Source organism: Dreissena polymorpha, chromosome 5 (genome assembly GCF_020536995.1).
Source record: "Dreissena polymorpha isolate Duluth1 chromosome 5, UMN_Dpol_1.0, whole genome shotgun sequence".
Classification (NCBI taxonomy): Eukaryota; Metazoa; Mollusca; class Bivalvia; order Myida; family Dreissenidae; genus Dreissena; species Dreissena polymorpha.
The window spans coordinates 8,701,203-8,716,553 of NC_068359.1; the positions used below are offsets into that span (position 1 = coordinate 8,701,203).

General features: G+C 33.1%; 1 pseudogene; it reads right to left on the reverse strand.

The window, feature by feature from the left end:
- Positions 1 to 3,516: 3,516 nt before the first annotated feature.
- LOC127881387 (putative nuclease HARBI1) lies at positions 3,517 to 6,657 on the reverse strand (annotated as a pseudogene).
- Between the last annotated feature and the right edge of the window lie 8,694 nt (positions 6,658 to 15,351).

Below are 15,351 nucleotides of genomic sequence, written 5' to 3' on the forward strand. Positions count from 1 at the left end.
TGATTAGATTAGCAAGTGTAGTACAACAGATAACAGCTAGATTATGGGTGCAATATACAGGCCCTTTAATCAGCATTGATGAGATTAGGTGACATGGGGATAAGATGAGATTAGCACATTATTATGCAAAAAAAACGTTTTTAAATAGTTTATCACTGTATTAAATATTATTAATGAATAGTTTTGATTTGACTTAATTGATAGTTTTATATATGGAACAGAACAGAACAGATAGTTTATTCATATAACTTGAACATTTACAGTTCATCGTTACATATACAAAAGTGACAATATAATAAGCAATAAGCACATGCATAGTAATGCGAAAGTGACCAAACTTGTACATTAAAAGGTAGTTATATATAATATACAATTAGTTTGTTTAACAGTATACAATTTATGAAATATTTTATTATTCGTACATAGCGATTTATATATAATGGGTATCGCCCTAGTTCCCCGTATACAGCTGAATTAGCGGTACTCATTTTGACACCCAGTATTCGTTTCAAAACTCTTCTGTGAACTCTTCGCAATTAAAGAAATCCGACAACGTCCCCATATGTCTTACACATAATTTCACTTCATCATACATAGACCGAATAATTTTTAACAATCTACCGTTTATTTCGCTCTTAATAAGCTTGTACCATAGTCCGTTTCAATATATTGAATCATAACATTTCATAAGGTCGATATAGCAACAGTATAGTTTCTTTTTAGAACTAAATGTTTATCTATGAAAGCCTTTAGTAGGAAAATAGCATCCACAGTGCTATAATTGGTTTTGAATCCAAACTATGGTAGTCATAGACGCATCTGTTGTATTTCACAGTGACATCCAATCATTTTATTATATACATACATATAAATGCATGAAAAAATATAATTGTTGACAATTATATAGTTTATTTATTTATCATATTTAACTGTTACAAGGAAAACAGTTTTGAAATTTATATAAATGTGATTTAACCATTTAATCAATTCACCAATTGACCCTATTTAATTGGATTAATTGGATTAAAAACAACAAACAACTACAGTTCCTCAACACTTATGATTTACATGCATTCCATTCACAGTTAAACCAAACAAATAATCAAACAAGCTGCTTCATAAATAAAGTTAATTGAAAACTTCATAAACAAAATAATTATTTTGATAATAAATCAAGAATAAACTTCAACCAAACAATCATACATTTATTGGGGGGGGGGGAAACGTCTGCACTTAAAACAAAGTGGGGGAGAAACGTCTGGGGAGGAAACGTCTTGGGGGAGAAACGTCTAGGGGAGGAAACGTCTTGGGGGTGAAACGTCCGGAAACCCACTTAATGTACCATATATACAATATATAGAGATAAATAATATATGGTTTAATATTAATGTGTGTTATTAATTAAATGTATTTGTTGTGATATTATTTATGAAGTTAGGCTTCTGGAGTTTCACTTCTTTATATATTGCCATAGATTATATTTGTTTGTCAGATTGTCTAAGTGTCAGTGAGTTTCTTAGTGTAGATTATTAGCCCCAGTAGTAATAAATGAGTCATTGTTCTTACCTGAAATTGAAGTAAATGATTAAAATCCATTTCATTTCTATCCCAAATTTCAATTCTGATTTCAATTTTTTTTTTATCATCTACATTTAATTTAGATTCAAATTTTTGGTTCTTCACAATGGAAACAAAATTAGTTTATGACTACTTATGTTAACAAATTTGCAATTGATTGTTTTTTTTTATTTTCAACATTTTTAAATTCAAATTTTTGGTTCTTTACAATAACAAAACAGATATAAAATATAATGCAACAATATTTTATTTAGTAAGAACTGAGATACTTAGTTACTCAGTTTTATATCTGATACATTTTTTTTTTAATATTTACGCGAAAAAATTAATTTTATCAAGTTTTATTAAACTTGTTTCCAAATTACAAAAACTTTTCAGATAGAAAGAAATAATTGATTCAGTACAATGAATTGCAATGTTTTAGTGGGATCAATATTTGATTAACTCAAATTTGACTCAATCAACACTTGAACTAAATTAATCAAAGTTGTTTGCACAGGTAATTATTGCCCATTCATACTGATGAATGAATGGACAATAACACCTACTGGTATATAATATATAAACACAGTATTATGTGAACTTGGAATAAGACATCAATTTGGGAATAAACAGTGCATAATATGCAGTTTTACATGTTCTATTTATTTAGTTTGACAAACTATAATTAAAATAGATACTTGCATATATAATATCATTTAAACTGACTTTACTATAACACAAAGTGGATATTTTATTGTTTTTTTTTATATGTTAAATCCTCATAACATAAAAATACAGTAAAAATGATAAAAAATACAATCACTGCTAATGAAAAAGCAGGGATGTATATTAGATTTATTCTAATATACATCCCTGGAAAAAGTCAGAAAATTGCTTATTAAGCTTATAGATTAAATATTACAAAAATAAATTCAGATCATGAAATGAACAGTTTTGATTGTGAAAATCACCAAAATGATGTCCATTCCCAGTTTGATGTCTAAATCCAAATTCACATAATACAGCGTTTATAGGTAGTTCGTAAAGTTTCAAAGTGGTACATAAAAGGCCTGGTTCATAAATGGACTGGTACATAAGGTGTCACATTGTTTTTTTTAAATGGATAAATTATTGAGTCATTTAACTCGCTAAATATAGGAATGTGAAACTCTTCTATTCTATGAACGGAGTAATGCATTACATGTGTGTTTTCATGATTTATGCGGTATTGTTAATTCTCAGAATATTCTATTTTACATGAATCAATACTTTAGCAATGACTTTTACGCTGTATTATAATAGATAAACATGTATTAATAAAACAACTAAACAACTTATATAGGTTGGGATATTATCAAAGTTATTGAAATTGCTTCAGGATTTTTAGGTGTTTAGGATCAATATTATATAAATTATGAGACAAGTAAATATTACTTCATAGGGTTATAAGTCCATTTTTGCATGAATAAAATGATCAGAAACATAACTTATTTTAGTATATTATAAGGTTTTGGGCACTACAAAAATACTTATTTAATGGATGAAATGTATATAAAGTTCTGCTTGCACACGTCTGATCATGGTTGTGTCATGGCAGGAACAGCTTTCAAGTGAGTGGGGTCTGAAGGAATGGATTCGCATCCAAAGTTTTGTCATAATTTTTGCAGTATTGATCATAGCAACTTGATATTTGGCATGAAGTTTGGGACAGTCACTAACAAAAAAGGGGGCATACAATTATAATTACAAGTACATACTTAATTTTCCTTAATCAATAGTGAAACAGGTAAATTTTCACTTGCTGAACATAATCACCAACATCAACCAAATAATTACAATTCCATGTGGGAATTAAAAGCCAGTCGAATGATACGCCCTAGTCAATCAGAACACAATGCAGGCGTATCATTCGACTGACTTGAATTTTCAATGAAGCAGGTAATAAGAACATATCCTTTAAAACATTGCAATTATTCTCTGCCTGCATTGCTGATTGTTGCCCTCAGGATACAGATTCTGTGGATCTTCATCAATGTCCACTTCTTCTTCTTCATTGTCAAAAGGTATCTTGAGGTCAAGGCACAAATTGTGGAGTTTGGCACATACCACAACCACCTCCATACACTTGCCAGGACGGAATGGAAGGACACCACCACTTCTATGCAGACACCTGAAATTGTTTTTTCATATTACCACTAACATGGCAGACCCTAATTTTTTCTAACTGACCCAACCGGTTTTTTTACTCTTCGAAGTAGAGATTAGAATGAAAGAATTTACTGGTTTTTCAACATGTTATTTAAACTTGACCGTTTTATCATAATTAGAATTGTGCTTATTTGGAAATACACAGAAATATTCAATGCTTCAAAGACATTGAGGAGATTTTGTTATTGAAATATATAAATATATAGTTCTATGGTAATCAAATAAAGCAATACAATCCTGCAATTTTGACCGGCTACTCAAGCTAAAGATTTAAATACAGTCCTTACAATATTTCTTATTTGATAACAATAGTTATTGGCATGCATAACACGTACCCGTTTTATTATAAATTGCTTTAAAAAAAAGAGTTAACAAATAGTGATACATGTACATAAATCAACATGAAAAAAACTGACATTAATTCTGCCAAGCTACACAATTTTAAGAAAAACATAATACTTATTTATAATATACTAAGTATGCAATTTGAACAAACACTCAAATTTACCTAAATCTAGCCCTCAAAAGTACAAATGCTCTTTCAACACAAATTCGAGTTCGGCTGTGAGCCCCGTTGAATCCCAATTCTTGTGCTGTTTGTGGGTTGTTCTAAAACAAATGGAAAATTCATTTCAACCATTGAAAATTGCAAAGTAGTTCATAAACAATCTGAATTAATCAATAAAAGGTACAACTCCGAAAAGACATAATCATCCTGAATACACTTAGGATGATAACACACATTTAGTTTGAATTTCATTAAATTCCATACTACAGCCGAGACAGACAAAATGCTCAATTTCAGTCATTTAAAGGTCCATAACTCTAGAAATGAACACCAAAAAATCTATATTTAGCACCATAATATGCCACTAAACTGAAGATTTATTTTAAATGTCATGATCTTTCGTACAATAGTTATTTACAAATAGCTCATGGCAGAAAAAAATACTGAATTTCAATCAATTAAGAGGACAGTACTCTTGAAATACGAAGTCGAGCCTACTGTAATGAACCACCGCGTTATGATGATTCCCATTAATTTTAGTTTAATTACATTCCATGCAATAATTGCTGAGAAAATAGCTCTGTACTGACAAAATTCCATTAATTTCAATTACTGATCAAAAGGTTATTTTATTGTCGATTATATTGTAGAGCATAAGCCGTCAGTATGCCCCTTTAATACAACAAGAAGATAACAAAAACCTACAATCCATGAAAATACCTTGGGTGTTATCAGGTATTCTCTCAATGGATAACCAGAATCTCCCAATAGCCATCCTGGCTTGTTGATATCAAGGTGGTCCTTCAGTGAAGAGTTATCAAATACTGTGGCATCGTGTGTTGAACCAGGCCACTTTGCATTGACATTGGTAAACCTGTGCATATTTATGACAATGTATCAAATGCTTAAAAGTGCATTTCAATCCGCATGCTAACAGACTAAAATGGACTTTACTTCAGTGTACAAAATATTCATTGAAAATTAGAAGTTACGTTAGGCTAGAGTTCGAATCGTGTTAGGAATAATATTTTTATGCGTTTTAAGTTATTGTAATAATTATTTCATCAATAAAGTAGTGTTCCTCATTTTCTTATATTAGTAAAATTGGACTTTGTGCTATACTTAATGTTAGCATTTATATAGGTTAATACTGTCAATATGCCCCTTAAGTTAATAATGTACTTTATTGTTGATTATTTAAAAAACAAAAGAAAGACATAATTATTATAACTATATGAAAAAGGTTTATACAATTAGTAATGTAATTTTATTTAAATACAATTATCTATGTCGTTATTGAAACTGGTTTTAAGGGAACAAAACCAAACTAGAGCTTTGTCATAGACGTGATGAATACCTCCACATGACACATTGAAACAGAATATTTTGCATGTTGTCTTCACAAAAAAAGAGAAGATAATTAATGACATTTCTAAGGAATTAGTACAAAGTGTGACCTCCACCATGGAGATATCGATGTAATTCTTTCCCATGACAGAGTGACTGCCATATTTGTGGCGTTCTGAGAAAACTGGGCATAATGCATGTGCGTGAAGTGTCAGCCCAGATAAGCCTGTGCAGTCCCCACAGGCTAATCAGGGACGACACTTTTCGCCTAAACTAGATTTTCGATAAGATTATATGTCTCTTACATCATTTAAACAATAAATTCAATTAAAGCGTAAATTGTCGTCCGTGATTAGGGATGACAATTTACGCACAAGCATTATGCTTAGAAAACAACACATATAGCCCCCCTCTCCCTACCAATGGGGTACAACACAATAAACAAACCTTAAGCTGCTATCCACAACACCTTGAATGTTTACAGCATGGTATCCTTTTCGGCACACATACGTCTGAGGATTTTCAGATGGAGCTTAAATTGGGATCAGTGTTCCATCCACAGCGCCTATAACATTCGGGATTCCTGCTACACGATGGAACTTCTGTTTTGTTGCAGCAAGGTCATGCAAAGATGTTGGGAAGGTGATGTTGTTCAGGTTTCGGTTAATGGCACTTAAAACCTGAAAGTTATAGAATGTCTCATATTATAATCTTAAATATTACAATCGACTGGTTTTTATTTTTTGATGAAGAAGATGGCTTCCACAAAGAATGTGCTTATGTTATTCATATATGCAAATAATTCCTTTTTTTCAATTAATTCAATGAATTCATTAGAACATATATCAGTTTACACAATAGTAAATAGCAGTAATAAATAGTCGCTTCATGAATGTTAGGGCATCTAATTTATTAATAAAGCTTTGGAGTTTATGCAAATAAGATGCTGGAAACGGACATAATTTGTGCATTTTTTGCCTTAAGGGTACAAACGCCATAAAACCATTTTTATCAGCAAAACGTTCATTAACCATTATATCGCTGTAGGTTAGAATATGTCAGTCTGGTTAGTGGCATACTTAAGCTAAGTTCGTTTTAGCAATGATGCGTTTCAACCGCAGAAGAATTAAACAGCTTTTAATTGAAAATTGTTTAATTAATTTAGGAGAATGTTTTCACAATAAAGTTTTCTTAACCCTTTGAGCGCTGGAACCGGGATTTGAAGGCCTTTGCAAACAGTTTGGATCCAGATGAGACGCCACAAAACGTGGCGTCTCATCAGGATCCAAACTGTTTGCTATTCTGAAAGTATTCTTTGAAAAAAAAATCGAAGAAAATGCTTATTTTAGAAATTTAGCAGACAACATTTTAGCAGACGACAAATTTCCCAGCATGCAAAGGGTTAAGACACACCTGTTGAATACACCGGCACACAGAGCTCCTGCTGACTCCATGCAGATCTCCAACCTCGCTATAAAAATCTCCTTTGGCAAGGTAGCGTAGTGTAACTAGGAGCTGAAAAAGAGACCCATGCAATCCAATAAAAAATATTAATAAAATTTGTCTCTCAAAATGACTAATGTGATATATAACCTTTATTAAATTTCCTGAACAATAGTTTACCCACGTTTGTTCAGAAATAAGTATTAAATGGGACTACACAAACACAAGTTTGTTTGTAAATAATATTAATAAATAGCACACACACACAAATGTCACTGTCAAAATCAGTTACTCTTAAAAAAAATTCAACTGAAGTTCTATAAACTCGTACCATAAGAAGCAGATGAATCAATGCATTTCGCGCATGTTCTACGGTATATTATGTTAAGACTTATATTTTTTAGATAGAGAAACAAACAAGAATAAAATGCCAAACTAAATTGTGGAGATGCCACATCAGCTTTTCGTTCACAACAATATGGCGTCCGTGTATTCAAGGGAAATAACAACGAAAACAGGTGTCGGTTATGTGGTACTAAATTGCACAAAAAAGGATTTTAATATATAATTACTATGGTATTCATGTTCGAAAAGACAAACAAACAACGTACACCGACCTTTGTTCTGACGTTCAGTGAGTGACTCCTGTCACTCATAGGCTCGCAATCGGCACGAATTAACTCCTCGAGGTAAATAATACCCTCCGTCGACAGACGATACCTCTCAAAGATTTGCTTTTCGCTCAGATAGCTTAAGGTGTCGATTCGTGCTCGGAATATTCGAGGACGAATCTCGCGTAATGCGAACGCTTCAGCAACGGCAGCCATGACACTTCCGGATTTACGCCAATTTTTCTGATTTACGCGAAGTACATATGTGACGTAAATGTACGACAGAATTTACGCACAGCGTTAATTTACCCTGTTTAGTGAAACGCGGTTTTGAGAACAACATTTGCGTACGCAAATATTAACGGAAACTATTTGCGTACGCATCTTAGTGAAACGCACTCTTATACACTCAAATATATCCGTATAGAAACAAATAGATCATAATAATGAACTACATGCTCTTTCGCCGATATTTATATGATAGGGAAATAATTGATTGAAAGAATATTATTTACACTTATGAGGATTATGCTCAACAGTTTGCTTTAAACAATACATCTAAAGCACCTTTAATTCCTTTTAAGTTAACTTTAATTACGACTTCAAATAGGATCACAAGTGATCAATAACCTTTTGATTGTGATAAAACTGTGATATAATTATAGTATATTTACAAATAGACTAATTTCCCAAAGATACATAATTTATGTCATAATTAACTTACGCTCATATTCGCCGGCAAACAAATTATTTTCAATTAAGAACCGACGCAATCAGTTATTTGTGAGATATTTAAACAATTTAGAATTATTATATAATAAGGCACAATCAATATTTGTATGATAAGTTTGTATGTACGTAAAATAAACTACATCCTTTAAAGTTGTTATTGCAGACTTAACTAAGAAAATAACAGAAGTAGATTTCATATATATTTTTTCTTCTGATTTTCGATTTCGTTTGACTATCTGTGGGCCGTTTTGACTAAATGTGGGGCCGTTTTGACTAAATGTGGGGCCGTTTTGACTAAATGCGGGGCCGTTTTGACCAAATGTGGGGCCGTTTTGACCAACTTAAAAACTGTCATTGGGGCCGTTTTGACCAAAGTGGGGCCGTTTTGACCAAATTTGGGGCCGTTTTGACCAATTTTTCTGTCATTTTGCCTAGGGGCCGTTTTGACTGGGGCCGTTTTAACTAGCTCCCTTTTTGCGCAATAAAAACACACCACTTTTTCGTGATTTAATCAAAAACTAGATTTTTCCCAGGTATAACGCCTACGCCAACAGGTAGATCGCATTCTTCTCCATATACATGTCAAATTTCAGCAAAAGTTACCGACCAGTTTTCAAGACTCCCAAATCGCGACTATATGCCTCAGCTTAACAAAACTTAGCCCCCTTTATCATTCGTTCGATTGAACGTCATCAATGATGACGTCCAATACATCACTCATTCCATACTAGAGTTGCGACACATTAAGGGTTTCGCGGGATGGAATGAGTGGAGAGATGAAATTCAATTGAAAATCGATTACCAGAGTTGCGACACCTTAAGGGATTCGCGGGATGGAATGAGTGGGGAGATCAAATCAAATTGAAAGCCGATTATTTCAACAAAAAAATTGGGTACCAAAAACATTTGGGTAAGAAAAAAATAAATGGATACGAATAAAAAAAATGGGTACGAAAACATTTTGGTACGAAAAAAATTTGGGTACGAAAAAAATGGGAACGAAAAAAAAATTGGGTACGAAAAAATTTGGGTCGAAAAAAAAATTGGGTACGAAAAATTTTGGGTACAAAAAAAAAGTTGGTACGAAAAAGTTTGGGTACGAAAAAAGTTTGGGTACGAAAAAAATGAGTACACAAAAAATTTGGGTACGAAAACATGTGGGTACGAAAAAAATTTGGGTACGAAAAAAATGGGTACCAAAAAAATTAATTGGGTACGAAAAAATTTGGGTACGAAAAAAATTAATTGGGTACGAAAAAATTTGGTACAAAAATATGGGTACAAAAAACATTTGGGTACAAAAAACATTTGGGTACGAAAAATATTTGGGTACAAAAACAAATAGGGGTACAATGGGTTCATGTTAAGGTTTTAGCATGGCGGACGCCGGATGGCGAAAAGACACAACATGACACAATGAGCTGGCTATGACAAAACTTCAGGTATTGTCCGAAAACAGCCGAGCTCATATGCATAAATGAAGTGAGTAATAGTACTTATACTCAATAAAACTAGGCACAGCATATAAAATCAGAACCACTGGGCCGAATCTGCTGAAACTTGGTCGCATTATAGATTATGGTCCAAACAAGCTACAGAATGAGCGCTTCTGGACCTGACAGCGTAAAACATTAACGGATAATGGACAGCACGAAATGGGTCATTTTGTACAAAAAAAAGTAAACTTTAAGTGGCATTTAATGACTTTTAGACATCAGAAAGTTGCAAATGTTTAATATTCTGCACACTTCGACTTGTTTTTTTTTTATACAATTTTAGAAGCATTTATCCTTGGGGTGTATATAAACCCTGTTATTCAATGTCAAAGTTGGCCAAAAATCACAATACAATTACAAAAATGGCTAAGCAACAATGCCCCTTTAACATTATTGCTTATATTTAATTGTATTGTTGAAAGAAATAACTGTGTATATTGAATCAAAATGGCTCTGTATTTCACACTTGATAGGCCACTGCTGGGGCTTGAACCCAGAACTCATCTCACATTGTAAGATGCGTTTTTCAATTAAACTACAATGACTGTATCATGTGAAGTGGAGCCAACATACACCCACATAAGTGAAAAAATCATTCCGTCGATATATTTGTACTGGGCGTTTTCTGACACAGGTCGCATAACTGTTTACAACAAAAGATGACTTTTGTATACAAAAATATCTATACATAAATGGGAAAAAAAATAAACCGTCTATTTTTAATTTTTGTTTTATATATACACCAGGGATTTCAATAGATTTTAGAAACAAGGAGTCAATGACCCCTGGATTGAAATTTTGAGGAGTTAAATTGAAAAATGCGGGGGTCAATTTTGAAGCACGTTAATTATGTTTTTGTGTGTATTATTCATTTTTTTTAAATAAAAAGATGCTCTAAGAGTTACACAATGTCTTTAAAAGTTATACTGCTTCAATTATGAAATAACAATACCATGATACATAACACAACATATTTTAATGAATTGGTACACACAGATAATGACAAAATATAAATGATATGTGCGAACAATACAGACTAAGTTTTTTTAAAAACAAAACATGTTCCTTTCACAACTTTTATTATTTCTATCACTATACTATGTTTATTTGTAAAAACAATAAATGCTCATTAAAATCTACTTCATCATAACACATTTAAGTCTTTTAACACATTTAAGTAATTTAAGATATGTACCGGTAGCACCTTTTCATCATATATTTATCATCATTACATGTATATTATCATCATCCCTATCATAGCTTTTGTAACAAAATACAATCAAACTGCATGGACCGTCACCATCTAGTATATCTATTACTGTTTATCCGAATACTATTCATGTCCGAAATATGTACACTTAAGAATGCCTTACCTGTAGAAGTTTAACTTTAATAATCCAAATTTTCCTTGTTGTTATCTGGTTTAAAAAACCTAATCAAATGTGTGTTAAATCCAGTAAATGCTTTCTCCATTATTGAATAACCATTACTCGTAATTTGAATCTGTTGTTGTTGAATCTCCAGCTTTGAATTGAACGCGGGTTGAATGTTAATTTACCATACGTTCGGCATTTACCATGTCGAAGGTCATGACGCAGCAATTTAATTCTACTCGGATAATTTATATCTAATCAAGGAAATGTGTTTTCTCAATATTTATGTGTAGTATTATGACTTGTAAGTATGACAAATGCACTGTGATTCCAGTTTATATAAGATGGGTGTTACTCGTAATGATCGGTGGATTTACCAACTGACAAAACTCGCTTGACTTACTAGTGGATCTACGTAATAAATGGACCTTAGATCAATTTTGTTTTTTCTTTAATTATTTTTGCCGACTTTCTTTAACCGTGCCGTCTGCAAAGTCTGCAAAAACCCTGCAATTATTGGATTGTCCATCAATTATCACGTAATCACTGCTGCTAATTACGCACGCACTATTTAGACGGTGACATGTGTATTGGAAGAGATGAGATAAGATAAACAACGACCAGGATATTCCTTCGATTATAGACCGAGTTTTAACTGAAACATTAATGTCAATTAGGAGCACAACGGGATTTATTACCATGGAACTCAATATGCTAACTGACTGACGCATGGGTCAAATTTTCTATGCGTCAAAATGACGCACGGCAGAAAAAGGGTTGCGTCAAAAGCGAGTCGTTTTTAATTTGCTCGCGTCAAAACGCAGGATTCTGCGTCTATTGAAATCCCTGATACACATTTCTTAGCAATGATTTATAATTATATCAAGTTGAAATCATTTATACACAGAATATTACTGAAACTACAATAAACCATTTTCACTCATATACATTGTATAGGTATTGACTCCTGATATACGACTAAAAATGTATGTCGGTTAGCATAAAATATTCAACAAATCCTCATATTCAAGCTGGGTCATCACTTAGTTAAATTATTTGTGGACATATCATAATAGAAAAATGCATTTCATGCCTCTATATTACTTTAACTATGATAAAATGTTCTTTAGATGTCATGTGTATTAATATATAGGTCTATTTTTCTGAGATATCAATGAAAATGCCTGTGGGTATGTGGTGAATATTTAAAAAATCTGCAACTTGATATATGGTGCTAACACAGTAAAATTGTATGAGCTCAAATTATAATCAGCGATTTTTTTTGTCATATTTGGAAAAGTACCCCTACCGGTCCAATTGGGAAAAATTGAGTCGTGAAAACCTCAAAATTGAGAAAAATTGAGTCGTGAAAACCTTGAAATTGGGAAAACTGTGTCGTGAAATCTTCAAATTGGGAAATTACTCAAATTAGTGTATTTGATTTTTTGCTAACAAATACCTTAAAATTGAGAATAACTGATGTCAAGTTATTAATATTATATTTACTGAGGTTCTAGCCATAGCGCTGCATAAGTAAATTAATTTAAGTTCATAAAAAAAAATAACCTTCATTTGGGAAATATGTAATTTTTCCAAGATTGGGAAAGTGCCCTTTTCCGGTACTTTTCAAAGAAGGAAAAAAATCGCTGTAGATTAATGCATATTATGCTTCTATGTTGCTTATAGTATGACGACATGTTCATACAATGTCATTTTTGTTAATATATATATGCCAAATTTAATGAAATAGACTTGAAAATGTGTGTCGCCAGGTACCAAGTAAGAAAAAGATCAGCATTTTTTTGTAGGGTCTTCACACAGTAAAATTGTTTGTGCCCAAATAATAAGTGAATGCATATTATTCAATTTTTATTGCACTGAATTGTTTTAAGCTTTAACAAGGGACAAAATTGTCACAAAACCAGGTTTTCATTGTGAAAAAAAAAATATGATAAAGGGAGAAAACTCAAACTGAACTTTTGAAATGAACAAACAAAATTAACCCCCTTTGTAAGTTTGTTTTTAAAAAAAATCTATTTTAGTCGTGGCGACCTTGACATTGGAGATATTGACGTGATTCTTTCGTGCGACACACCGTCCCATGATGGTGAACAAATGTGCCAAATGATTTTAAAATCTCACAATGAATGACATAGTTATGGCCAGGACAAGCTCATTTATGGCCATTTTTGACCTTTGAACTCAAAGTGTGACCTTGGAGATATCGACGTAATTATTACGCGCGACACACCGTCCAATGATGGTGAACAAATGTGCCAAATGATTTTAAAATCTGACAATGAACGACATAGTTATGGCCTGGACAAGCTTGTTCCGCCCGCCCGCCAGCCAGCCCGCCCGCATTCGCCAATCTAATAACCAGTTTTTTCCTTCGGAAAACCTGGTTAAAAACCTGGTTAAAAATACCAAGTAGCCCGGCCGACTACCAACTTTTGAAATTGAGTTGCCCAGTCCAAAATCTACTTGCCCCGGGTTCACAGGAAACCACTTATTTTCATCCCTGTATACCCTTTCATTTTCTGTTCTTTCATCTCATCCTCAAAATGAATTTTAAACCACAATATTTTTTAATAACATTTGTATTGAATGCTAGCCATTATGACCCAAAAAACAATTTTACAAAGTGGTAATCCAGTCGCTGTGAGTTGTTTTATATAGTTTACCATTATCAGTTTTCTCTGTAAGTACAGGCAGCCAGCCATTTCGCCGGTTACATTAAGTCTAGATGCCGGCTACTTTTCCCAAATATATCAAGTTAAATGTCACAAATGCTTTTGTTTTACTGCATAGTTACCGCCCATATAACTGGCTACTCAAATTTTTCAGGAAAACACTGAATTATGCGTGACAAACACACAACATTAAAATACATTTTAGATTCGTTTGTAAAATAAAATGACACTTTTGGCTTGTCTTCATTAAAATCCAAAGATTCAAATAATTTCCCAAGAGATAAGTCAAAAATTGCATAATCCATTGAATGTAAAATTAAAGTAAAAAAGCCAGATTTTACATAAATTTCAGGTTGATAAACACAACAAGGTTAAGGTAGTTGGTGAGATATAATCATTATACAGTAAGTAAGGCTCCATTGGTCCATGTTGGCACAGGTACACTACATGTACTTACATGCACCTCAGGTACTCTTAAGTATACTTACATGTACCCTGGGTACGATAAATATACTAAAACGTAACGGAGAATTTTAATGCTAAATCAGTTGTTGTCGGCTCATTTGTAAAAATTAATTATGTTCACATTTATGTCAATTTTCCTTTAAACAGCCTTAATATTATCGACACGCATACTCAACTAGAAATGGCGTGGCAGAGGCCGACGCGTATCCCTACGCCGCATGTTTGACCCAGGGGCACCCCAGGGTTGGTAATGGGGCCATGCATAGTTGAGATTTACCGTATTGTCATAAGAAAAGTTCAGTATCAATTAGAAGTGAACTGGTGTAGAAATGAAGAAATTATAGTAAAAGGCAATTTTGGATGGGCGTGGCCTATGTGGGCGGGCAGCCCCAGGGTTGGTAATGGGGCCATACTTAGTTGAGATTGATCGTATTGTCATAAGAGAGGTTCTGTATCAATTTGAAGTAAATCGGTGTAGAAATGAAGAAATTATAGTAAAAGGCAATTTTGGGTGGGTGTAGCCTATGTGGGCGGGGCGCCCCTGGGTTGGTAATGGGGCCATGCATAGTTGAGATTGACCGTATTGTCATAAGAGAGGTTCGGTATCAATTTGAAGACAATCAGTGTAGAAATGAAGAAATTATAGTAAAATAACCAGATCAGATCAAAATTCCAAATAGTGCAGGGTCGCACATATGCTCATAGCTACCATGTGTGTAAGTTTCAAGGTTCTAGTGCATATAGTGTAGGAGGAGATAGTGGCCAGGACGGACGGACAGACGGACGGCGGAGATACCCACAATATCCCCACGCTTTTCAAAAAGTGTGGGGATAAAAAGCAACATGATGCAGATATTTTAAAATATAAGTTTGTTTAAGGTAAACAATATCGTTTAACGGTAATCAGTAGCGTGT